The sequence below is a fragment of the Manis javanica genome, chromosome 11, assembly GCF_040802235.1.
Source record: "Manis javanica isolate MJ-LG chromosome 11, MJ_LKY, whole genome shotgun sequence".
Taxonomy (NCBI): domain Eukaryota; kingdom Metazoa; phylum Chordata; class Mammalia; order Pholidota; family Manidae; genus Manis; species Manis javanica.
In genome coordinates this window covers 68,241,322-68,266,533 of record NC_133166.1, presented here as the reverse complement: position 1 = coordinate 68,266,533, position 25,212 = coordinate 68,241,322, and the positions used below count along the sequence as shown (strand labels likewise).

The 25,212-nt window shown below is 41.7% G+C and overlaps 1 pseudogene; it reads right to left on the bottom strand.

Annotated features, from left to right (window-relative positions):
• Positions 1-15,181: 15,181 nt before the first annotated feature.
• On the bottom strand, positions 15,182-16,116 carry LOC108405321 (olfactory receptor 4X2-like; annotated as a pseudogene).
• Positions 16,117-25,212: the final 9,096 nt, after the last annotated feature.

Here is a 25,212-nt window from a genome sequence, read left to right as displayed (position 1 = left end):
GTTTCCAGGAACAGTTTCCAGTGGAGAGAGGGGTCCATCTCAGCGTGTGGTGAGGAGGTCACGTGAGGGTGAGGGATCTTCTGTGGCCAGAAGCTGGTAGTTCCTGAGTAAAAGCTGGTTGAAAGCTTGATTAGAGATTTTTCTGACTTGGGATTTGATGAACTTTATTATACAGGGTAAGAAGAGACAGGTGAGAAGAATGATTATTAGGGGCCTGCAATGGGCCAGAGCCAGGTGAGGAGGGGGTTTGTTAGTATTGACAAGAATGGGTTGGAATTGGAAGCAGAGTGGAGACTGGAGGCAAGGTCGGTGAGTTTGGTAATGTCAGTTTCTACAATGCCGGATTCGTTGATGTAATAGCAGCACTCTTCCCAGAGGAAGACGCAGGTACCGCTCTTCTCGGCTGTAAGCAGATCTAGGGCCCGCCGGTTTTGAAAGGTGACTTTAGCTAGCGAAGTGACCTGTCCTTGGAGAGAGGTTAGAGAATCGGCAGTGGATGTCAGGGCTCCCTCAAGTTTGGCGTTGAGATCTCTAACTGCCTATAGAGAGTGACCCAAGGCTTCTCCTGAAAACCCTGCCCCAATGGCTGAGGTGATTAAAGAGCTACTGACCATGATGGGAAGGAAAGCAGCTCTTTTTGTGCGCGAGGGCAAGGGAGGTTGGAGCTCAAGGAATTCTGCCATGCTGTAAAGTGTTAACTGTGGGATTAGGGTGACGAGAATGCAGGGTGTATCGGAGTTGAGAGGCAGTGAGTTGAAAAGACTGCCATTACACTAAAAGAAGTGTCCCGGTTGCATAAAAGTCTTAGAGCCGGAGGTAGGGGTGTAGATAGAGAGGCAGTGAAGTGCGCTGGAAGGGGGTGGAGTTGGGCCTACACAATGGTGGATGGTGAGATTATCTGCATATTCTGGTTCACATAGGGGTATGTCTGCCAGGGGGCAGAGGGGTTGTCTTTCTGCATGGAAGGAGTAGTTGGAAATATTAAGGGGCATGGCAGCCAGCAGTGGGCGCTGTAGTGATGCGCACAAGAAACAATTGGCTGTGTTAAGGGTGTGGTTGAGAAAGATAGTGGTGTCCTGAATGAGCTGTAATGAAGAGTAGGAGAAATGGGAAGAGGGGTGGGGATAAGAAGATGAAGAGGTACTATTAAGAGTTTGGATAATGACTTTTTCGGAATGTCTGCTATCTGATGCAACTTGAGAGATCTGGGAATGAGAGGGAACATACTTTCGAGAGATATGAAGGGTACTGTGGGGGGTCGAGGACTCCCCGTAGTAAACTGAGGCTGTGACTCTGGCAGCCCATCGAGAGTCCCAGGGATCTGGGATTGATAAGGAGAATGAGCCATTGGGATATTTCATGAAACGGTTGGAGGAGTAATACTGTGGGTACTGGAAGTTACTCATGTAGTGAATGGTGCAAGACTAGTAGGGACATCTCCTGTAGGTATCTGGCCATCGCCTGCAATAGGCTTGTTTTTGGTCATAGAGGAAGCAGAGGTAGGGAGAATAAGGGTAGCTGCTAGTGAACACTTCAGTGGAGGGAGGAAAGTGGAGGTGTAAAGGCTCAGAGCAGCTTTTCAGAGGGCAGTCTGGTGTGGCAATGAGGGCAGTAACTTTTGTTTGATGCTGTGTGTAAGTCTGTCTGACTTTGAATCGCCATACAAAGGAGGCTGGGGTGGTGGGGAAGACAATAGGAATGAGGAAAAAAGCAAGAGAGCAGTAAAGGAGGAAAAAGTCATGATTCGGTATGGATGGCAAAGGGGGTGAACAGGATTTTGGAGGAAAGAGGACAGTAAGGTCAGGAGTCTGGAGGGAGGGAGAGTCTGTAAACTTTTGTAGGTTAAGAGATCTTTTAGGTGATGTGGGGACAGAATGGTAAGGGGCGCTCTGAATGTCAGTTTATGAGCTTCTTTCTGCAAGAGCTGTCTAGCGGCTAATGCTCGTAGGCAGGGGGCCCATCCCTGAACTGTGGGGTCTAATTGCTTGGAGATATAAGCTACTGGGGCAAAGGATGAGCCATAATATTGGCCTAGGACTCTTAAAGCTTGACTGGACCTCTCATGAATGTATAATGAGAAGGGCTTCAACAAATCAGGAAGATGAAGAGCTGGGGCTTCTACAAGGGCTTGACAGAGCTTAATGAAGGAGTGTCGGGGTGAGGAGGATAATGGTTTTTTAGGGGGGCTCTTGCTGAGGTTGTATAGGGGTCTTGCCAACAGGGTGCAGGGAGAAGTTAGGGATCTATGTTCTAAAATATCTAGCTAGGCTTAGAAAGGGCCTAGAAAGGAAAGGATTTTTGTCTTGGTTTTGGGAATGGGCAGGTCAGAGGGGAGCCATTTTCTGTCTAAGGTAATGGACTTTCTTTGTTGAGATAGAAGGAATCTGAGGTAAGTGATAGGAGGGGAAGAGATTTGAGCTTTGATGGGGGATACTCGGTAACTTCTGGAAGCTAGAAGGTTAAGTAGGGAGGCAGTGTCAAGTTGAGACTGTTCCCACGAGAGACTGCAGAGTAGAAGATTGTCTATGTATTATAAGGTGGACTTGGAGTGATAATGATGAAACTGTTTGAGGTCCTGAGCTAGGACCTGTCTAAAAATATGGGGACTATCTCGGAAGCTTTGTGGCAAAACTGACCAAGTGAGTTGTTTAGAATGTCTTGTGTATGGGTCCGTCCAGGTGAAGATGAAAAAATCTTGGGAGCAGGGGTCTAGAGGGATAGAAAAATGGGTCTTTGAGATCTAGGACTGAGAACTGGGATGCTGAGGCTGTATGGATTTGGAACTAAGGGATGGATAGGGACAATGGCTATGTTGATGAGGCGAAGGTCTTGGACAAGGCGGCAAGATCCATTGGTTTTTTTAACAGCTAATATGGTGGTATGTCTTTGAGATCTAGGACTGAGAAGTTGGATGCTGAGGCTGTATGGATTTGGAACTAAGGGATGGATAGGGACAATGGCTATGTTGATGAGGCGAAGGTCTTGGACAAGGCGGCAAGATCCATTGGTTTTTTTAACAGCTAATATGGGGGTATTAAATGGGGAGTGAGTGGGTCTGCTTGAATGATGGGTTGGAGGCCTATGAGGGCTGAAGTGGTTAGGGGTATTGGGCCTGACAGATATACTGAGAGGGGTCACATAATTTGATAGAGGCAGGGGGACATAGGGCCACGGAGGGGCTTGTAATGTCCCAAACTTTGGGATTTACAGGGTGTATGAGGGCAGAACCAGAGCTTTCATTGGGTAGAGGGGGGTCGTCGGCTATGAGGGCCATCAGAAAGGGAGTACTGGGGGCTGTGGGAGTGGATGTAGTTATGGAAACGTGGAGGAGGGAAAGGATGTCTCGTCCTAGTAAAGGGATGGGACACTGGGGCATAACCAGGAAGGAGTGGGAGAAAGGTATGGGATTGTCTTGGATTGTGCATAAAAGGGTGGGTGGGGGGTTTGATGGGAAAATCTGTTTACCTCCTACTCTGACTATAGGAGTAATGGCTGGCGTGGTAGGGCCCCGGTATTCTCACAAGACTGACAAGGTGGCTCCTGTATCTAGGAGGAAGGAGATGGGGTGACCGTCTACTGTTAAAGTAACCCTGGGCTCCTGTTTGGTGATGGAAATGGTCGGGCGAGAAGCCCCCGGGCTCCATCAATCTTCTTCTGCCAGCCCCACTACGGCGGGCTTAGGATGGGGGTTGTTCGTCCAGCCTCCCCTTCGGGTGGTTGGGCAATCAGACCCCCAGTGGCCCTTTTTGTGGCATCTGGGGCATGGGGTGGTAGGAGATCTGGGGGAGGGGCACGCCCTTGACCAATGTCCCACTTTTCTGCACTTGAAACAAGCTCTTGGGGGGGCTTGTTTGTAGAGGGGCGCCCAGGTTGTGGTTTTATCAGCTGGGCCAACATCTGGAAATTGGCCTGATCAGTCTTTTGTTTACGGCATTCTTTCTCCTCCTCCCGCTTATGGAAGACTTTAAAGGTCACTGTTAGGATCCCAGTCTGTGGGGTAGCAGGGCCCTGTTCTTACTTTTTGAGTTTAGCTTTAATGTCGGGGTAGCCTTGAGCTAGGAAGTATGTCATAAGGACATGTCTTCCGTCAGGTGTTTCTGGGTCCAGGCTGGTATACTGTAATAGGGCTTGAGTGAATCTGTCTAAGAACTCAGAGGGGATTTCATCTCTCTTTTGAATTATGTCTTGGAGCTTTTGAAAATTGACTACTTTACAAGCTGCCCTTTTTCAGACCTGCTATTAAGCAGGAGGCAAAAATATCTCGAGAGCGGAGACTCATGGTGGTGTTATAATTTCAGTGTGGGTCTTGTTCGGGGACAGCAGTGGGGCCAGGGGAATAGGTGGGGTCAGTCCTGTGGGTTTCAGTAGCTTGCATTTGGGCGAAGTCCTAAACTCATCTACGCTCTTCAGGGAGGAGAGTATTGGCCAGGAGCATGAAAATGTCATGATGTGTGAGGCTGTAAGACTGGAGGGTGTATTGAAACTCCCTAATGTATGTCATGGGATCAGTGGAAAAGGAACTTAGGCGTTTCTCTAGTTGGGCTAAATCTCTTAAGGAGAAAGGGATGCGAACACGCACGCTGACTTCAGATCCTGCTACCTCCCGGAGGGGGGCGATAATTTTGGGAGGCTCTCGGGACTGAGTCTGAGGGGGACTGAAGGGTTCTGGCTCAGTCTGTGCGGGAGTGACGCGGTCTAGCCGTGCCTAGTCGAGCAGGTCCTGAAGTGCAGAAGGGGGGCAAAGAAAATAAAGATAGAATCGGACCCACATGTCGCCAGCTAGCAGCCCAGCTGCTTACTTCTGCCGCTTTAGTTGGGCTTGAACTCATGACTCTGAATTAAGAGTCCCATGCTCTACTGAGCTACAGCAGGGCTCCAGTTAATTGCTTATGGAATGCGTTGTTTTCTATTCCTGCCACATCGGCAAGTGGGGGAAGGGCATAGCTAGAAGCAGGGGCGGCGTTTCTACACATCTTCAAGGTCTCCCTATTTTCAGAGTGAGGAGTCTTGGCAAGATATGTTTTTGTGGACAGATAACTTCTAAGGACTGCACCGGTTGTTCTCTAGCTTGTGCTTTCCCATGCTGCATTCAGACATGGGGGGAGGTGCTTTCCCATTCTCTCTACAAACATGTGAGAAGACAAAGGCGATCCCTAACAGGGGAGAAACAGGTGATGAGGGCAAAGACGGAGGAGGCCCCTGGGACCTAGTTAAAGGGGGGCTGAAAGACTCAGGCTTAATCTGCAGGGAATGAAGGTGGAGGAGGTGAGATGGGGGAGGAGATGGTTGGAGAGGAAGGGAGAAGGGCTGTTGTAGGAGAAGAAGGGGAAGGGAGTGAACGGGAGGCTTCTGCGGGGGCGGTGGCTTGCAGGCTAGGAGAACTTGGGAGGGGGCGGGGAGAGGAGGAGGCGGAAAGCTTCGATATAGGGAATCTCCTTCCATTTTTTCAGGCGCTGGCAGTAGTTAAAAAGATCGCGAGTGATGTTAGGATCAAGAGTTCCCCCTGCAGGCCATTGGTTTTTATTGTCTAGGGGGTATGTCGGCCAATCTTGGGAGCAATATTTACGGAGAAGTTTTGGTTTTATATCAGGCATCAGGGAGAGGGTAACCAGATGCTTAAGCAGGCATTCAAGAGGTGAGGGATGAGGAGGGATGGATGAGGAGGGATGAGGAGGCTCCCATGGCTAAAAGACAGAGAAGGAGACAAGCAGGGGAAGACGAACGGAGATCCTCGGACTGGAAGCAGACCACAAGGAGACAAAGGGCATCCCCGATGATCCTTGGTGGTCTGCGGAAACTCGTATACGAGTCGGAATTTCTTGGAAAGTGTGGGTCGTCACCCAGACTTCCCTAAGAAGGCAGAGTGCCGGAGTCTCGAGGTACCTAGTGCTAGGCGTTTTCGGCGGACAGAACAGAAGGAGGAGGGGGGGAAAAGGGAGCGTTCTCATCCACAAAGGAGTCACCTCGTTTTTGGCTGTTGGAGGGGGGTGCCTGAGAGTCAGCTGCAGCCGTGAAGGCCTGAGGCGGGGATTTATGACTGTCGGAGGAGGGGCCTGAGCGTCCGCCGCAGCCGTAAAGGCTTGAGGCGGGGATTTATGGCTGTTTGGGGAGGGGCCTGAGGGTCCGCCGCAGCCGTGAAGGCCTGAGGCGGGGAGAGTTCCCTCCTCATCCCCGAGCGTCAGGGCCTTGCCGGACGATCACGGTCAATGGCACTGCGATAGCTCGGGGAAGAGTGGCCCACCCCGGGGAAATTTTGCTTAAAAACTTTCAGCACTGATGGAAGGGATGGTGAATGCGTTTGACTGCGGAGGAGGGGCCTGAGCGTCTGCTGCAGCCGTAAAGGCTTGACGCGGGGATTTATGGCTTTTGGAGGAAGGGCCTGAGGGTCCGCCGCAGCCGTGAAGGCCTGAGGTGGGGAGCGTTCCCTCCTCATCCCCGAGCGTCAGGGCCTTGCCGGACGATCACGGTCAATGGCACTGGGATAGCTCGGGGAAGAGTGGCCCTCTCCGGGGGGAAAACTTACCTAAAGGCCAGAGAGGAGTGGTGAGTGTGATGAGCCAGCGCCGGAAAAAGAGGATGAGGGCAAGCTGCTGCTGGTGTCGGGGGAAGACAGGGCCCAGTTGGGGTGTCCCGTCTCCCGGGTTTCGGCACCAATAAAAGGAAAGGAGCGACACATAGCAGCAATTCACCGGAGAGTTCCGCTTTATTAGGGAAAGGTGCTGGGTTATATAGGAGGGGGCATGAATTGATTGAGGTGTCACTTCTACGGGGCTGGTGGCTGTTGGCTAGGTGCTGGGATTGGGAGGGGGGCGAGAGGTGATTGGGCTTCAGGTGATGCTGGCGGGAACTGAGGACCCCGAAGAGAAGCCGGAAGTTTGCCATCTTACTGGTGGGGACCCTTCAGAGCCCATTTCTCAAATGGAAGTCTTAGAAATTGTAGGTGTTGGGTCCAAAATTCTCTTCTCAGGGAGAAGCTTGGAGTTGTGAGTACCCTTCCAATTGTATGTTGCTGTGATGGGGTGGGGTTTATGGCAACAGCATATCTCAGCCTATTCTATCCATTGGATGTTGGTTTTTTCTCATTTGCCCATGTGTAGGAGTCATTCGGTTTCTGGAATCTTTCAGAAGGAAGTGTTACTTGTGTAGCTTTAGATTCGGTGCCCATGGGAGGTGAGTTCAGGTACCCCCAATTTGGTGTATAGGACCACAACCCATTACATGATGCCGCACATACTAGCTATGACTATGCCAGCCTCAATTGTGTATATGATTCTTCAGCATAGCTTTTCACCCACAAGCAAGTCACTATTTCAAGGAAATACAACAGTGAAAACCACTTCTGTCATTCATTCCATTGCAACCTTGTTTCTCAGACTTTTACAAGAGCAGCCATATCTATAATTATCTGATATCTCTATCCCTGAAATACTCTGAGCTGAAGTAGCTTTTCTGGTATTTCAATCAAAGAAGTCAATTCTCTCTTTTTAAGAAGTTTGTTTTATATAGAACTTCTATTGATAAAAGGTATATTCAAATCTCTTGAAAAAAGCTAAAAATCACTCTAATATGCTCTGCTTAAGTGCTATGATTAGTTAAGAAATTAAGTATTTTCCTCAGAAATACTACTGAATATGGATACTGAGCAAAGATAAAAAAATGAGAGAATCAGGGCAGTGTCTCTTGAAATGCTTTCCCAGATTGGCTAAAAGAGAAAAGACACTTGACGTTTAGAATTCTCAGAATAATTATTTAGGAATAATTATATTAACTACACTCATAAATGATCAAAGCACAGTACTTCTAAGAGTTCTATTCAACTCAAATTTTTTTTAAGTTTTAAAGTTATAAAGATGAAATGCTATGAGTCTTCTGGCACAGTCTGCAATCATAACAGAAAGCCGCAATAGAAGCATCATCCTAAGAGGGGAGGCCATTTTAGACAAGGCTGAATCAACATGACACATTCAAGGAGAGTTCACCCCGCTTGGACAGACTGCATTTTCTGAGGTATGTTTTCACTGTTATTGAAGGTCTTGCACTGACTTTCTGTACTTGAACTTAGGAGGAAGGCTTTTCTTCCCCTTCTCAGAATGAAGGTCATTTCCTAAAGTCTGCCACTCCATACCTAAGCCAGGGAAGACTTATGATTAATTAAGGAAGAAATTTAAGCACAGCATATTAGAGTGATTTTTAGATTTTTTTCAAAGGATTTGAATACCTTTTATCAACATAAATTCTATACAAAAGAAATTTCTTAAAAAGAGAGAATTGGCTTCTTTGACTGAAGTCCTAGAAAAGCCACTTCAGCTCCTATCCTCTCCTACTCTGCTCCTGCCCAAAGCCTGTGGTTTTTGAAGGACTCTGGGCTCTGAATCATACTCCACAAACAATTAGTATAGAAAAAAACATCAAGGGCTTTGGAACTGTCTTTGACCTGTCCTTTCCTTAACTGCAAAGAAAGAATTGTATTACATAGACAGCAGCACTTTCCTAAGATTTAATTTTAGGAAATTTTTTGTGGTTGCTCAAATTATATTAGTCTTTTGCATAATTTCTAATTTTCTGATATGTATGGTACTCTGAAGAATGTTGCCTTTCAGCATTATTTCACTAGGAAAAAAATCTCTTCTTGATCAACACATTGAGTTATATACCTTTCCTATTATAGAACTTCATGTCCTGTGGATTCTAAAAAATTGGACTGGTCTGACTGGCCTTTTCCAACATTCATTTTTCTTCTCCTTTTTTCTAAAGATAACCTTTACCAGAGGACTCAGATGTGGGCCTCTCCTTGCTAGTTTCCCTTACTAAATAATAATAAACTGTTAAGTTTGGAAGGAAGCTGATGGATTCTCCCTCTTTGTGTGTGTGTGTGTGTCCTTCCCTAGTGAAAGAACAGGCTTTTGCAGTGAAAAAGCTGAGTTGGGAGGAGGCCCATCTTTTTCATCTCCATTGTTCTCTGAAGTGTGCTTGTTTATTATTTTTTATTCTCCCTATTCAAGAAAAGAAATCTGGATCCAGAGTCACACAGCCAGTTGGTACAGAGCCTGAACAGGAGATGATACATGGCTTCCTGTGTGGTACTTGCTTCACTGTTCATCTCATCTACTGACTCTTCTCCCTGGTGCTCATCCAAAGATGGCTTCCAGGATGGAGAAAGAAGAGATACATGTTTATAACAAAGGCAAAGCAAAGCTGAGATAAAAAATAAATAACAGTGAGAAGAAGAAGAACAATGTGGTCCAACTTCAGTTGTCAACCTTCCTGAGGTGTAATTTCTGCCCAGACACCTGTGCAGAGCTTTGAAGCCCTAAAGAGGAGAGGATATTTCAGGAGTCAGACACAATAGACTGCCATTGAAATAAGCATTTGCAAGATAAGACTTGGTGACTTGAGATCTTACCTCTAGCAGTGTCACCAAGGGCTAAATTACTCTCTATCTGTTTCACATATATCTGTGAGTTATTTTCAACATTATAAAGAGGGTAAGCTTTTGAAGGCTTTAGAATACTCTCTTATATCCACTATTGCACTTTGCACAGGGCAGGGAACACATACAGGTTAATAAGTTCTGTTATTTTATCCCTGAATTTTCTGTTACTACCATTTCTAAACCAAGTTAGCAATGTGGAGGCCTATAAACAGCAAAAAGGTTAAAGTATAAGGGGAGAGAGTATTTAGTATATAAAGATTAATCTCTTCTCTTTGAAAGTAATTCCAAAACATGCTCCACAGAAATTAGGTGAATGTACCTACCTTTTTTCCTTGATTATTAACTTTGTCTTCTGAATATTTTTGTAGTCAGAAAACTGACTCAATTGCACAAGTTACCCCAGGAAAGCAGAATTTTGTTTCGCTAACAAAGTATAAAGGTAAAGTGCTCAAAGAAATTTAAGAAGTATGTTTACTGATCTAAATTGTGGAAATAGTGGTTCAAACTGGTCCTCAGAAAAATTTCTGTGGCATATAAAATTAACCAGAATCAAATTGAGATTTTGGCAACAAAAGAACCAACAGACACCACCACAAACCTCAGTATAATCTTACATTAAACCTGAGTATCTTTGGACTTGTGAAAGGTGAAATAAAATGGAGACAATTATGTCAAGGAGTTTTTAAATGGAGCTGGAGGCCATTAAGGAGATGTCCTTACCTGGTAGAATCATGAACTTTTAAACTGAGCCAAATTTCAAAATTCCAAGAATTCTGAAAGAACACCTGCAACTTGTTAGAGCACCAGACTTTTGCTTGGTGATGGCCTTTGCAACTAACTATGCTTAGCCAAGATTGGTCTCTGCCACAAGCACTAATCAAAAAATTTTGTAACAACCTATACAAGCATTCCCTTTTTGCTTTAGAAACCCCTGACTTTTGCTCCCGAGTGGGACATTATTTGGGTTGCTGCCCAAATCTGTGTACCTCAAATTGCAATTCTTTTATCCCAAATGCTATTTACAAGAGACACACCTAAAATACAAGGATACATAAAATTTGAAGGTTATAACTGACTCATTGACCATGGTGCCTGCTACAGACCCAGAAACAGCTCTGTAACCCAGAGGACTTGGCTACAGTCCTGTTTGGTTCTGTCACTAGCACCATATACCAAAGAACCCAGGAGGAATCTTGCCCATTCATGCATCAGGTAATAAGCATACAGAATTCAGACCTAATTGTGAAATCTGAAGTGGCCCATGAATCAACTGCAGGCCCTCTCAGCTGTGGTTCAGGAGCCCATGGAGAACATTACTTTAGACAATCACCCATGGATGAAAGAGCCTTTGTGGAAGTACAGGCATCCAGTAGAGAAGTTATAGCACACTGATGGAAGAAAAAAAATCCAAGATGGGACACTTTGGAGAGAGTAAGAGGAACAGTTTGATGTTACCCATATCACCCATTCCCTAAGGTGGCAGAGCTCTGTGCCAAGATAGATCTTCTTAGCCCAACGAGGGAAAGTGAGAGAGTGTGAGTAAGCAAGAAATTCCAGAAATCCATTGTTCTTTCACCGTACTAAGTACTAAGTTGTTAGTCATAGGACTGAGGGTTCAAAAACAACTGAAAGAACAGCAGCCAGGGTTCATAAGGAAACCTATGAAAGTGATGTGGATCCTACAAACCATAACACAGACTCTATCAGGGTGCCTGTCCACAGGCCACTAGGGATGCTTCCCCTGGGGATCACTCCAGATGGTCCAGAGTCACCCCAGAGTTCCAAGTGCCATCAACATACAACTCCACCCGATGGCTAGAAAGTGTGCTCCTGATGGATGGTAACAAGAGGGAGCTTTTGCAGACAGCTAGTGGGCACATGCAGAAAGTTGGCCCAAAGCTGCAGGCCTGATTGGGAGATACCATGAAACTGAGCATTCAGCACTGGCCTACAGAAAGCAAAGGGGAGGCTATCATCAGTTGGTCTGGCTTTGCAGAATTGAGAGAAAGCATACAAGCTTAAGAATTTTGCCACAAGAGGAGCAAGAAGTATGAGGTATGTATACCTATCAAAAAGGCCTAAGAAAGCCTCAGAATTCCTAGCAGAGCTAATGGAAATTTTTTCTCTCCCAAATTGTGTTATAAAATGTGGAGGAAATTACTGTTACCTCAAGTATGAAGACAGCAACACAAAACTTCAAGGAACATGAAAAATCAAGAAAATATGACCACACCAAAAAAACACACAATAATTTCCTAAAAACTGACCCTAAAGAAATGGAAATCTGTGATTTACCTCCAGAAAATAATTTAAAACAACTGTTTTTAGAAATCTCAATGAGTTACAAGAAAATACAAAAAGACAATTAAGTGTAATCAGAAAAATAATTCACAAAATAAGTAATAATTCAACAAAGACATAGAAATCATTGATATTCATCTCCTGGAGCTGAAGAATATAATGAATGAACATTATAATGGATGAAATGAAAAATTCAGAAGAGATCATAAGCACAACAACAAATCTGTAAAGTAGAAGATAGGATATTTGAAATTATTCTATAGGAGAAAAAAGCAAAAAAAGAATGAAAAAGAGCAAAAAAGCCTATGTGAACCATGGGACACCATCAAGAGAATAAATCTATGAGTTACTGGATTCCAGAAGTAGAAGAGAGGGAGAAGGGGGCAGAAAGCTTACTTAGAGAAATAATGGTTGAGAACCTCACAAATCTGGGGAGATGTTTGAACATCCAAGTCCCTGAAACTCACCCCAAAATTTCAGTGCAAAACAACATTCTCCATGACACAGTGTAATACAGCTATCCAAAATCAAAGACAAAATTTTAAAAGCAGTAAGAGGAAAAAACATCCTTCATAAGGGACCTCCATAAGGTTATCGGCAGATTTCTCAGCAGAAACTTTGCAAGCCAAAAGAAAGTGGGATAATATATTCAAAATCCTGTAAGAAAAAAACTGCCAACCAAGAATACTTTACCTAGCAAAGTTGTCTTCTGAAATGAAAGCAAGATACTCACTTTCCAAAGATTTGCTTCAAGCAGACAAGCTGACAGAGTTCATTACCACTATACATACCTTGCAAGAAATGCTAAAGTTCTTCAACTTGAAAAAAAGGTTGCTAATTAGTAACATGAAAGTCATGCGACATTTATTATTCAGCCATAAAAAATATCCTTAATTAATATATATATTAAATAAATATCCTTATTTAATCCTGCCATTAAATAAGGCAGGATTAAATGGCAAACCACATGTATAGACCATGAAGACATTATGCTAAGTGAAAATATTCAGACAGAGTAAGATCAATACTGTATGATCTCACTTATATGTGGAATCTGAAGCCAAACTCATAGAAATGGAAATTTATGGTTGCCAGGAGCTGGGGAATAAGGGACATGAGGAGATATTAGTCAAAGTTTACAAACTTTCAGTTACAAAGTGAATAAGTTCTGGGGAAATCATGTACAGAATGCTAACATAGTTAATAATACTGTATTATATACTTGAAATTTACTAAGACTATTTTAAATGTTCCACCAAAAATGGCATGGAGATGTGAACTAACCTTATAATGTTAATTATTTTGCAATATATTCTTGTATCATATCATCATGTTATACACCTGAGACTGACATAATGTTATACGTCAATTATACCTCAATAAAGTTGGAAAATAAAATAAATTTTTAAAGATACATTTTAAATTTAAAACTCTACTGAAGAACATAAAAGAGTATGTCAGCAAATGGAAAGACATACCAGGGCTTTGGATGAGAAGATTTACATTATGATGTTGATTCTTTTAAACACATTTGTATGACATTAATCAAAATAATAGGTTATTTGGGGGCTATATGGAGCAGGAAGAGAAAACTAAATCTAAAGCTCATATGGAAAAACAATACCCTGAAGAATTTTGAAAAAGAAGAGCAATGTGAAGAGACTAGCTAGCAACATATTAAAATATTCCTTAAAGCTTTCAAAATGAGAAACAGTGTGGCCCCAGGTATTCTAAAAGCATTAAGGAAAATAATTATAATTAACTATATAAAAACAAAGTCCTTGGTTTTTCTTCATTTCCATTTCTTGCCATTTATGACAACATGAATAGACTTTGAGGACATTGTACTAAATGAAATAGTCAAACAAAGACAAATACTATATGATCTCACTTACATGTGAAATCTAAAATACAAAAACAAAATTGAAACTCCTAGAAAAAAGATATCAGATTTGTGTTACCAGACTGCGGTAATAGGATTAAGGTGGTTAAAATGTACAAACTAACATTTATAAGAAAAGAAGTACTAAAGATGTCATGTACAACATGATAACAAGTTAACACTGCTCTATGATATAGCTGAAAGTTGTAAAGAGGGTAAATATTAAGTTCTCATACAAGGAAAAATCATTTGTTTTTCTGTTTTCCATTTTTTGTATCTTTCTGAGACAATGAATGCTAACTTGTGGCAATTATTTCAAAACATGCAAGTAAAATGATAATGCTGTCCACCTTATACAGTGATGAATGTTGATTGTATCTCAATAAAAGTATAGAAAAAATGTAAAGCTTTTAAACTTTGAAGACTTTGTAGACTGAAAGCTAACTGAACATTAAACCAGCCCTCCTTGCAAAAATAATTAATTAAAAATAAGATGTCTTATTTGCAAAAATATTTTAACTTTAAATTTTAAAATAATTTGACTTCCAAAAACATTGCAGTAATAAAAGAATTATTGTGCACCCTTAATTCCCTAATTATATTTTGACATTTTCTTTAGTATTTATTCTATCAATAGATGAGTGTATAATCAGAACTTTTCTGAAATACTGAATTTTGCCTATATGATGCCCCTTTAACTCTAGATACAAAAGCAATTCCTAAATACAAGGACATTCTCTGACAGCAAAATTATCAAATATAAGAATTAACTTTGATAAAATTTTATTATCTCATCTACAAAGACTTTGTCCCACTAATAATCTTCATCTTACATAGGATTCAAACAAGGATTACAGGTTGAATTTAGTTGTCATCTACCTATAATCTGGAAAAGATAATCATTCTTTCTCTATCTTTTAAAGAATTCAGCAGTATGTTCTTCACTTGTGTTTTGCCTGATATTTTGTGATGATTAGACTTAGGTTATACATTTTTGTTAGGAATACAATATTAATGATATTGTGTACCTCTACAGCTCCATATTGATAACTGAGTAATTATTTAAGGGAGTGTCTTCCAATTTCTCAATTATATAGTTACAATTTTCCATATGCATTAATAAGTATGTTGCGAAGAGATAATCTGAGACTATATAAAATCTTACTTTCCATCAAGAAAAATTTTAATGACAGTGTTTGATTCTATGAAGAGCAAATACACAAGGAAAATAAATTGTTACAACCTTTTTGACTTAACCAATCAATTAACAACAAATGTATTAAAACTTTTTAACACAGTAAATTTACTATGGCAAGTAGGTCTAACAGAAAATTACAAGTATAAACATTTTTATCAAGAATACTTTCCACAGTGTTATTCATAGTAGTCAAAATTAGAAATGATGAAAACATCTAATAGAAAATGGGATATATTTTACAAGTGATTAAAATAAAGTTTTTGAAGATGAAAATCAGAATAACTATTGAACTAACAAATCCTATGAACTTTCCTTTATCCCATTCTGCCCCTTCAGTTTGGACTCAGCATCATTCTAAAGCTAAGCATCAGTACCAAGACCCCAGCCTCCATTTCTCATCTAGCTTCATTGTCCTGACCCACAGCCTCTTCATGGCCTTCTTCACTTTGGCATTTCTCAGGTAGCAGATGGTAGGGTTGAGAAGTGGAGTGATTGCTGCATAGAACATGGCCACCATCTCGTCCACAGACATGGTAGTAGAAGGCCTCAGGCAGATGAAGGTGCAGGGCCCAAAGAACAAGGTAACCATGGCGACATGGGACCCACGGGAAGAGAGGGCCTTTCTCCATCCATCAGAGCTTCGCATCCTTGGATAGAGCAGGATGACCACATAGAAGGCCAGGAGGACAAAGAAGCTGATCACAGACAAGGTCCCTCCATTAGCAACAATCAGCAACCAGCGAGGAAGGTATCAGAGCAGGGAAAGCAGGTCCCAGAAGCAGTGGTCCATCACACTGGGGCCACAGAAAGGCGAGTGGAGGATTGAAAGGATCTGGCCAGAAGGATGCACAAAGCCCCCACCCATGCCATTCCACCATGAGAGCACACACGTACCAGTTCATGAAGCTCGTGCAGTGCAGGGGCTCACAGATGGCCACACGGTGGTCGTAGGCCATCCCTCTGAGCAGGAACATCTCAGTGCCACCAAAGAAGTGGATAAAGAAAAGCTGTGTTATGCAGCCCCACAGAGAAATGGATTTCCTTTCAGCCAGCAAATCTGAGATGAGTTTGGAGGTTGTAGTAGAGGAGTAACAAGATCTCCACAAAGGGCAGGCAGCTGAGGAAGAAGTACATGGAGGAACCAAGGCTTCTACTGGTCGTGACAGTGAGCACAGTGAGGAAATTCCACAGCACTATTGCTTTGTACAAGAGCAGAAATAGCACAAAGCATGCTTTCTGCACCTCCTGATTGAGAGAAAGTCCCATAAAAGTGAATTCAGTCACATTATGTATGTTAGCCATGCCACAGGAGGGAGCAATTTGGGCAAGTGGTCTGAAATAATACAAAACAAAAGACTCCCCTATTGAGCAGGTGTATTACACAATCATCCCTTGCAAATCTGAGAAGCTTGTGAGTTGGATATTGAAGGATGAGTAGAATAATGTTATATACAGAAGGGAGAGCATTCTAAGAAAGCAGAAGAGCAATGCAAAACTACGAATATTCATCCATGCATGGTTGGAGAATTGGAGAGAACAAAGGTAAAGCTGGAGTAGAGTCTAGTACCAGTCCATGAAGAACTGTTGTGAACTTGGGGGTTTATCCTGCAGACAATGGGGGATCATCAGGAATATTAGGCAACTGGAAAGTCAAATGGCTTTGCATGTAGAGGCTGGACTTGTATGAACAGACCAGAGGAGGCAAGACCTATTAGAGATGAGTGCCTCTTTGGTGGATGGTGGCAGCAAGGACAGTGTTGCTGTCTCCATGTTAAATGTCCCTCTGTTGCCTTTGAATGCTTTCAATTGTCATTTGCCTGAAGCTTTTCTTCATCCTACTTCCTTTAGCTACCTTTCCTTCCCTGGCTTACAAAGCAGGACTCTCACCTCTCCACATCCCCTTCAGACTCTTCAGAAGAGATGTCCCTTGACACTCAGCACTCCCTCATATTTCTGCTTTCTCCTAATTTTCTCCTTCTACACTTGGTTGCTTAGTGACCTTGTCCCTTTCCAAGGGTCCATCCAGCTCAATCCATGTACAATTCTTCTCTTCACTGATACCTCCAATTTTCTCCAATCATATGTCCCCCACAATGGCTTCAGATACCTTTCCATTCAGAGTGCCCTCTCATACTAAGACATACATTGTACAGTCCAGCCTCCTAACACCAGTGTGTCTTCAAGAATGTGCACTGACTGGTGTGCAGACAGTCCTCATCCATGCTGGGACTTGTTCAGGGCAGCTGAGGTCCAAGGACAGAGGTCACACCTTCTCCATCCTTGAATCCCAGTACCTCCCATTTTGCTTGCCTCAAACAAAGACCAGACCTATGTGAGAGCACCTATAAAATGCCATGTGCTTCATAGCAACATTCCCTTTGCTTTCAAAGTAGAATTGTAATCATCACACAAAAGAAGCACATGCTCACAAAACATACTCAGCCCCGTGTTTCTGTGGCTTTGCCCTTCTCACCAGTTCCTTTTTCAGTTCTACTACAGAGATGCAAACAGTGCACTGAGAACAGCCCTCAGCGCATGCAGGTGTCCCAGCCAGCCAGGTGGAAAGCGGTAAGGCCAACCTACCAACCAGAGCTCATGCCTCACAGGAGTCACCAGAGGAGGATCAGTGCCCCCTGCAGCCTCAGGCTGGGAAATGATGAGACTAAGCCCCTGGGTCTCAGTTCCCACTGATTTAAAACAAGAGCAAAGTAGACCTGCCTCTCAGGTGTTCCACAGAGAATAAGAATTCTGGCAGCTCAGCCTTGGGTTTACACTGCTTGAGATACATCGGGGGAAGTCGTCATGATCAAGTGAGAAAGAGCCATACTTTCCCTGTCCTAATCAGGCAGACTACCTCATGGGAAGCAGGACCCAAATACTGAGATCTCAAACTTCCTGGTAGGTAACATAACTTCAGAAGTCAACACGACATGTGAAAATTTAAAAATTCACACAATGTTCACAGGCCCCTATCTCTGTTGGGGCTGTATGCTTTCCGAGTCCAGTTAGATATAGCTTCTGCTTATCATGAATTCAATCATGTGGCTTTACATGAAATGCCACCACTCAAAAGGGCAGGCCCAAGAAGTGGGGCCACAAGTGTCAGCAAATTCAAGTAGCACATCTCCTTTCCTTTTGTATGGATGTGGGTAGAGATAAGTGGTTCTCAACTGGGGGCAAATTTGTCCCCAACAGGTCATTTTCACAACCTGAATGGGAAAGAGGTACTACCTGAGTCTAGTGGGTAGATGCCTGGGATGTTACATACTACCCTAAAACACACAGGACAGCCCCTCACAGTGATGAAATATGTGATCCAAAGTGTTAATAGTGCTACGTGGAGATACTCTGGTAAGATGAAACAAAATTTGTCCTTAATTGATTATTTTCAAAGTTGAGTGTTGGATACATGTGATTTCATTACTGTGATTTGATAACTCCTACATATGTATTAAATTTTCTATATAAGAGGTTTTTAAATGCCATAAGACCACTTGGTAAAATGAAATGTACTTTATTCGAATGCTACTGACAAATAGCATTAATTCAGCTTTCCTTAAAATTAGAATTGGGACAAGATGTCACAAGTTTCAATTAATGATGAATAAGAAATTTTTATGAAACATTTTAACATTAAGAGATTTTTATGTAATTGCTTTTGAGACAACAAACACTGAATTAACTATTATCCTTTATATAGAAATACAATAAAGATTAGCAAATAATTACATGAAATCACCAAATATTTAAGTATTTTCTGTAACATCATCATGAAGCTTTTCTTTGAAAGTCTGTCAGCCTAATTATATTCTATATTGAAATATTCAGTTTGCTAAATCTAAGGGAAATAATTGTTTAAATGTGAATTTATGCATTCATGAATTCATAGTTTGTTATAATATTTATGGTATAAAACTGTGTTTGTTCACCTAACATTATAAACTGTGTTTGTCATTAGAGGTTGATTTTATTTGCTAACTACTACTTGATTAAGCATCACTTCCCCAGTTTTAGTCAAACCTCACCATTGTGAATGATGTACAGATTCTTTTAGAATTAGGAGTATATCTCTACACATTCCTCCTTGTGAAAAGGTATTTTACAAGAAAAATAAATAAACTTATCTCTACCCACATCCATACAAAAGGAAAGGAGATGTGCTACTTGAATTTGCTGACACTTGTGGCCCCACTTCTTGGGCCTGCCCTTTTGAGTGGTGGCATTTCATGTAAAGCCACATGATTGAATTCATGATAAGCAGAAGCTATATCTAACTGGACTCGGAAAGCATACAGCCCCAACAGAGATAGGGGCCTGTGAACATTGTGTAAATTTTTAAATTTTCACACGTCGTGTTGACTTCTGAAGTTACGTTACCTACCAGGAAGTTTGAGATCTCAGTATTTGGGTCCTGCTTCCCATGAGGTAGTCTGCCTGACTTACACTTTTAAAACAAAAAAGGATTAAAGATTGCGGTGTGAGAGGAGAGACAGAGGCTTCCTCCTAAAACTGGATACAATTAGAAAATGTAATTGGCACAACTAATCCTGAGAGAGCAACAGGAAAGAGGACGGCATCAGACTGCACACACCTGGAGAAAAGAGCAGACGTCAGAGAACAGGGTAATGTACCAGAGCTGTGGCTCCACAGGACCTAAGCCCCTCCCCCACCACAGCTCACTGGCGGGAGGAAGACAAACAGAACAAGGAGGGAGTGGAAGGCTTGGGGCTGCTGAATACCTAGGTCCAGAGATCTGCTCTGGGAGTACAAACCTACATTTCATGGAACTTTCATGAGACTCACATAACTACTGGGTTGGAAAGTTAATACAGGCAGAGTTCCTGGGGAGACTGGGATTCCGGCTGCTTGTGGAAAGCAGGGATCCATATCTGGCTGCCCTGGGACAAAAACTTATACCTGTGTGACCAGCCCACTGGCTCAGGCAGTGGAGACAGGCACGGGAGCCAGGAGGCAGGAAATAGCTCTTTCCTACCCCCAGACACAGTACCGCTCGCCTGAGACCCCCAACATTGCTTCAGGGACTCAGCAGCTCCAGAATAGTGCTTCTGGACACTAGAGGGCGCCATATATGAACATGAAACGCCGAAAGAACCTTGCCCAGAGTAAAATTGTTAATACAACTGCGGAGAGATTTAAATGATATGGACCTCATGACCCTTCCTGAAAGGGACTTCAAAATAAAAATCATCAACATCCTAATGGAGGTATGGAAAGACATCCAAGAACTCAGGAATGAATTCAGGTCAGAGACACAATCATTAAAGAACACGATGGAGGGTATTAAAAGCATGTTGGATACGGTGGAGGAGACAATAAATGAAATAGAAACTAGAGAAGAGGAATACAAAGAAGCTGGGGCACAGAGAGAAAAAAGGATCTCTAAAAATGAAAGAATATTGAGAGAACTGTGTGACCAATCCAAGCAGAACAATATTTGCATTATAGGGATACCAGAAGAAGAAGAGAGAGAGAAAGGGATAGAAAGTGTCTTTGAGGAGGTAGTTGTTGAAAACTTCCCAAATATGGGGAAGGACATTGTCTGTCAGTCCATGGAGATCCACACATCTCCCAACACAAGGGACCCAAGGAAGACAATAGCAAGACACATAGTAATTAAAATGAGAAAGATCAAGGATAACAACAGACTGATAAAGCAGCCAGAGGCAGAAATAAGATAACATACAAAGGAAAGCCCATCAGAATAACATCAGACGTCTCAGAAGAAACCATACAGGCCAGAAGGGAGTGGCATGATGTATTAAATGCCATGAAGCAGAAGGGCCTGGAACCAAGACTACTTTATCCAGCAAGATTATCATTTAAATTTGAAGGAGGGATTAAACAATTTGCAGATAAGCAAAAGCTGAGAGAGTTTACCTCCCACAAACCATCTCTGCAGTCTATTTTGGAGGGACTGCTATAGATGGAAGTGTTCCTAGGGTTGGATAGCTGTCACCAGAGGTAGTAAAATCACAGTAGGGAGGGTGGAGCAGCTAATTGTGAGGCAAATGCAAAATTAAATTGACTATCCCCAAAGTCAATCAAGGGATAGACAGAAAGTACACAATTTGATACCTAACATATAAAGAATGAAGGAGGAAGAAAAAGGAGGAGAAATAGAAAAGAACCTTTAGATTGTGTTTGTAACAGCCTACTAAGTGAGTTAAATTAGACTCTTAGATAGTAAGGAAAGTAATCTGGAACCTTTGGTAACCACAAATCTAAAGCCTGAAATGGCAATAAGCACATACTATTGATAATCACCCTAAATGTAAATGGACTGAATGCACCTATCAAAAGACACAGAGTCACTGAATGGATAAAAAAAACCAGACCCATCTATATGCTGCTTATAAGAGACTCACCTCAAACCCAAAGACATGCACAGACTAAAAGTCAAGGGATGGAAAAAGATATCTCATGCAAACAATAGGGAGAAAAAAGCAGGTATTGCAGTACTAGTATCAGACAAAATAGACTTCAAAACAAAGAAAGTAACAAGAGATAAAGGACATTACATAATGATAAAGGGCTCAGTCCAACAAGAGGATATAACCATTATAAATATATATGCACCCAACACAGGAGCACCAGCATATGTGAAACAAATACTAACAGAACTAAAGGAGGAAATACACTGCAATGCATTCATTTTAGGAGACTTCAACACACCATTCACTCCAAAGGACAGATCCACCAGAGAGAAAATAAGTAAGGACACAGAGGCACCGAACAGCACACTAGAATAGATGGACCTAATAGACATCTATAGAACTCTACACCCAAAAGAAACAGGATACACATTCTACTCAAGTGCACATGGAACATTCTCCAGAATACACCACATACTTGGCCACAAAAAGAGCCTCAGTAAATTCAAAAATGTTGAAATCCTACCAACCAACTTTTCAGACCACAAACGTATAAAACTAGAAATAAATTGTACCAAGAAAGCAAAAAGGCTCACAAACACATGGAGGCTTAACAACATGCTTCTAAATAGTCAATGGATCAATGACCAAATTAAAATGGAGATCCAGCAATATATGGAAATAAATGACAACAACAACACAAAGCCCCAACTTCTGTGGGACGCAGCGAAAGCAGTCCTAAGAGGAAAGTATATAGCGATCCAGGCACACTAGAAGAAGGAAGAACAAACCCAAATGAATAGTCTAACATCAAAATTATCAAAACTGGAAAAAGAAGAACAAACGAGATCTAAGGTCAGCAGAAGGAGAGACATAATAAAGATCAGAGAAGAAATAAACAAAATTGAGAAGAATAAAACAATAGAAAAAATCAATGAAACCAAGAGCTGGTTCTTTGAGAAAATAAACAAAATAGATAAGCCTCTAGCCAGACTTATTTAGAGAAAAATAGAATCAACACACATCAACAGAATCAGAAATGAGAAAGGAAACATCACGACAAACCCAACAGAAATTCAAAGTAATATTAGAGACTACTATGAAAACCTATATGCTAAGAAACTGGAAAACCTAGAAGAAATGGACAACTTCCTAGAAAAATACAACCTTCCAAAACTGACCAAGGAAGAAACACAAAATCTAAACAAACCAATACCAGCAAAGAAATTGAAGTGGTAATCAAAAAACTACCCAAGAAAAAAACACCCAGGCAAGATGAATTTACCTCGGAATTTTATCAGACATACAGAGAAGATATAATACCTATTCTCCTTAAAGTTTTCCAAAAAATAGAAGAGGAGGGAATCCTCCCAAACTCATTCTATGAAGCCAACATTACCCTAATAACAAAACCAGGCAAAGACCCCACCAAAAAAGAAAATTACAGACCAATATCCCTGATCAGCATAGATGCAAAAATACTCAATAACATATTAGCAAGCCAAATTCAAAAATACATTAAAAGGATCATACACCACGACCAAGTGGGATTCATCCCAGGGATGCAAGGATGGTACAACATTCGAAAGTCCATCAACATCATCCACCACATCAACAAAAAGAAAGACAAAAACCACATGATCATCTCCATAGATGCTGAAAAAGCTTTCGACAATATTCAACATCCATTCATGATAAAAACTCTCAGCAAAATGGGTATAGAGGGCAATTACCTCAACATAATAAAGGCCATATACGATAAACCCACATCCAACGTCATACTGAAGAGCAAGAAGATGAAAGCTTTTCCTCTGAGATCGGGAACAAGACAGGGATGCGCACTCTCCCCGCTGTTATTTAACATAGTACTGGAGGTCCGAGCCATGGCAATTAGACAAAACAAAGAAATACAAGGAATCCAGATTGGTAAAGAAGAAGTTAAACTGTCACTATTTTCAGATGACATGATATTGTACATAAAAAACCCTAAAGATTCCACTACAAAACTACTAGAACTAATATCGGAATTCAGCAAAGCTGCAGGACAGAAAATTAACACACAGAAATCTGTGGCTTTCCTGTACACTAACAATGAACCAATAGAAAGAGAAATCAGGAAAACAATTCCATTCACAGTTGCATCAAAAAGAATAAAATACCTAGGAATAAACCTAACCAAAGAAGTGAAAGACCTATACCCTGAAAACTATAAGACACTCGTAAGAGAAATTAAAGAGGACACTAACAAATGGAAACTCATCCCATGCTCTTGGCTAGGAAGAATTAACATTGTCAAAATGGCCATCCTGCCCTAAGCAATATATAGATTTGATGCAATCCCTATCAAATTACCAACAACATTCTTCAACGAACTGGAACAAATAGTTTAAAAATTCATATGGAAACACCAAAGACCAAAAATAACCAAAGCAATCCTAAGAAAGAAGAATAAAGTGGGGGGAGGGATCTCACTCTCTAACTTCAAGCTCTACTACAAAGCCATAGTAATCAAGACAATTTGGTACTGGCACAAGAACAGACCCACAGACCAGTGGAACAGATTAGAGACTCTGGACATTAATCCAAACATATATGGTCAATTAATATTCGATAATGGAGCCATGGGCAGGCAATGGGGAAATGACAGTCTCTTCAACAGATGGTGCTGGCAAAACTGGACAGCTACATGTAAGAGAATGACACTGGATCATTGTCTAATCCCATACACAAAAGTAAATTCAAAATGGATCAAAGACCTGAATGTAAGTCATGAAACCATAAAACTCTTAGAAAAAAACATAGGCAAAAATCTCTTGGACATAAATATTAGTGTCTTCTTCATAAATATATCTCCCAGGGCAAGGAAAACAAAAGCAAAAATGAACAAGTGGGACTATATCAAGCTTAAAAGCTTCTGTTCAGCAAAGGACACCATCAATAGAACAAAAAGGTACCCTAGAGTAATGGAGAATATATTCGAAAATGAAAGATCTGATAAAGGCTTGACATCCAAAATATATAAAGAGCTCACGCACCTCAATGAACAAAAAGCAAATAATCCAATTAAAAAATGGGCAGAGGAGCTGAACAGACAGTTCTCCAAAGAAGAAATTCAGATGGCCAACAGACACATGAAAAGATGCTCCACATTGCTAGTTATCAGAGAAATGCAAATTAAAACCACAATGAGATATCACCTCACACCAGTAAGGATCACCATCATCCAAAAGACAAACAACAACAAATGTTGGCGAGGTTGTGGAGAAAGGGGAACCCTCCTACACTGCTGGTGGGAATGTAAATTAGTTCAACCATTGTGGAAAGCAATATGGAGGTTCCTCAAAAAGCTCAAAATAGAAATACCATTTGACCCAGGAATTCCACTTCTAGGAATTTACCCTAAGGATGCAGCACTCCAGTTTGAAAAAGACAGATGCACCCCTTTGTTTATCGCAGCACTATATACAATAGCCAAGAAATGGAAGCAACCTAAGGGTCCATCAGTAGATGAACGGATAAAGAAGATGTGTTACATATACACAATGAAATATTGTTCAGCCATAAGAAGAAAACAAATCCTACCATTTGCAACCACATGGATGGAGCTAGAGGGTATTACGCTCAGTGAAATAAGCCAAGTGGAGAAAGACAAATACCAAATGATTTCACTCATCTGTGGAGTATAAGAGCAAAAGAAAAACTGAAGGAACAAAACAGCAGCAGAATCACAGAACCCAAGAATGGACTAACAGTTACCAAAGGGAAAGAAACTGGGGAGAATGGGAGGTTAGGGAAGGATAAGGGCGGGGAAGAAGAAAGGGGGTATTACGATTAGCATGTATAATGTGGGGGTTGGGGGAAAGGGGAGGGCTTTGCAACACAGAGAAGACAAGTAGTGATTCTACAACATCTTACTATGCTGATGGACAGTGACTGTAATGGGGTTTGCTGGGGGGACTTGGGGTAGGGGAGAGCCTAGTAAACATAATGTTCTTCATGTAATTGT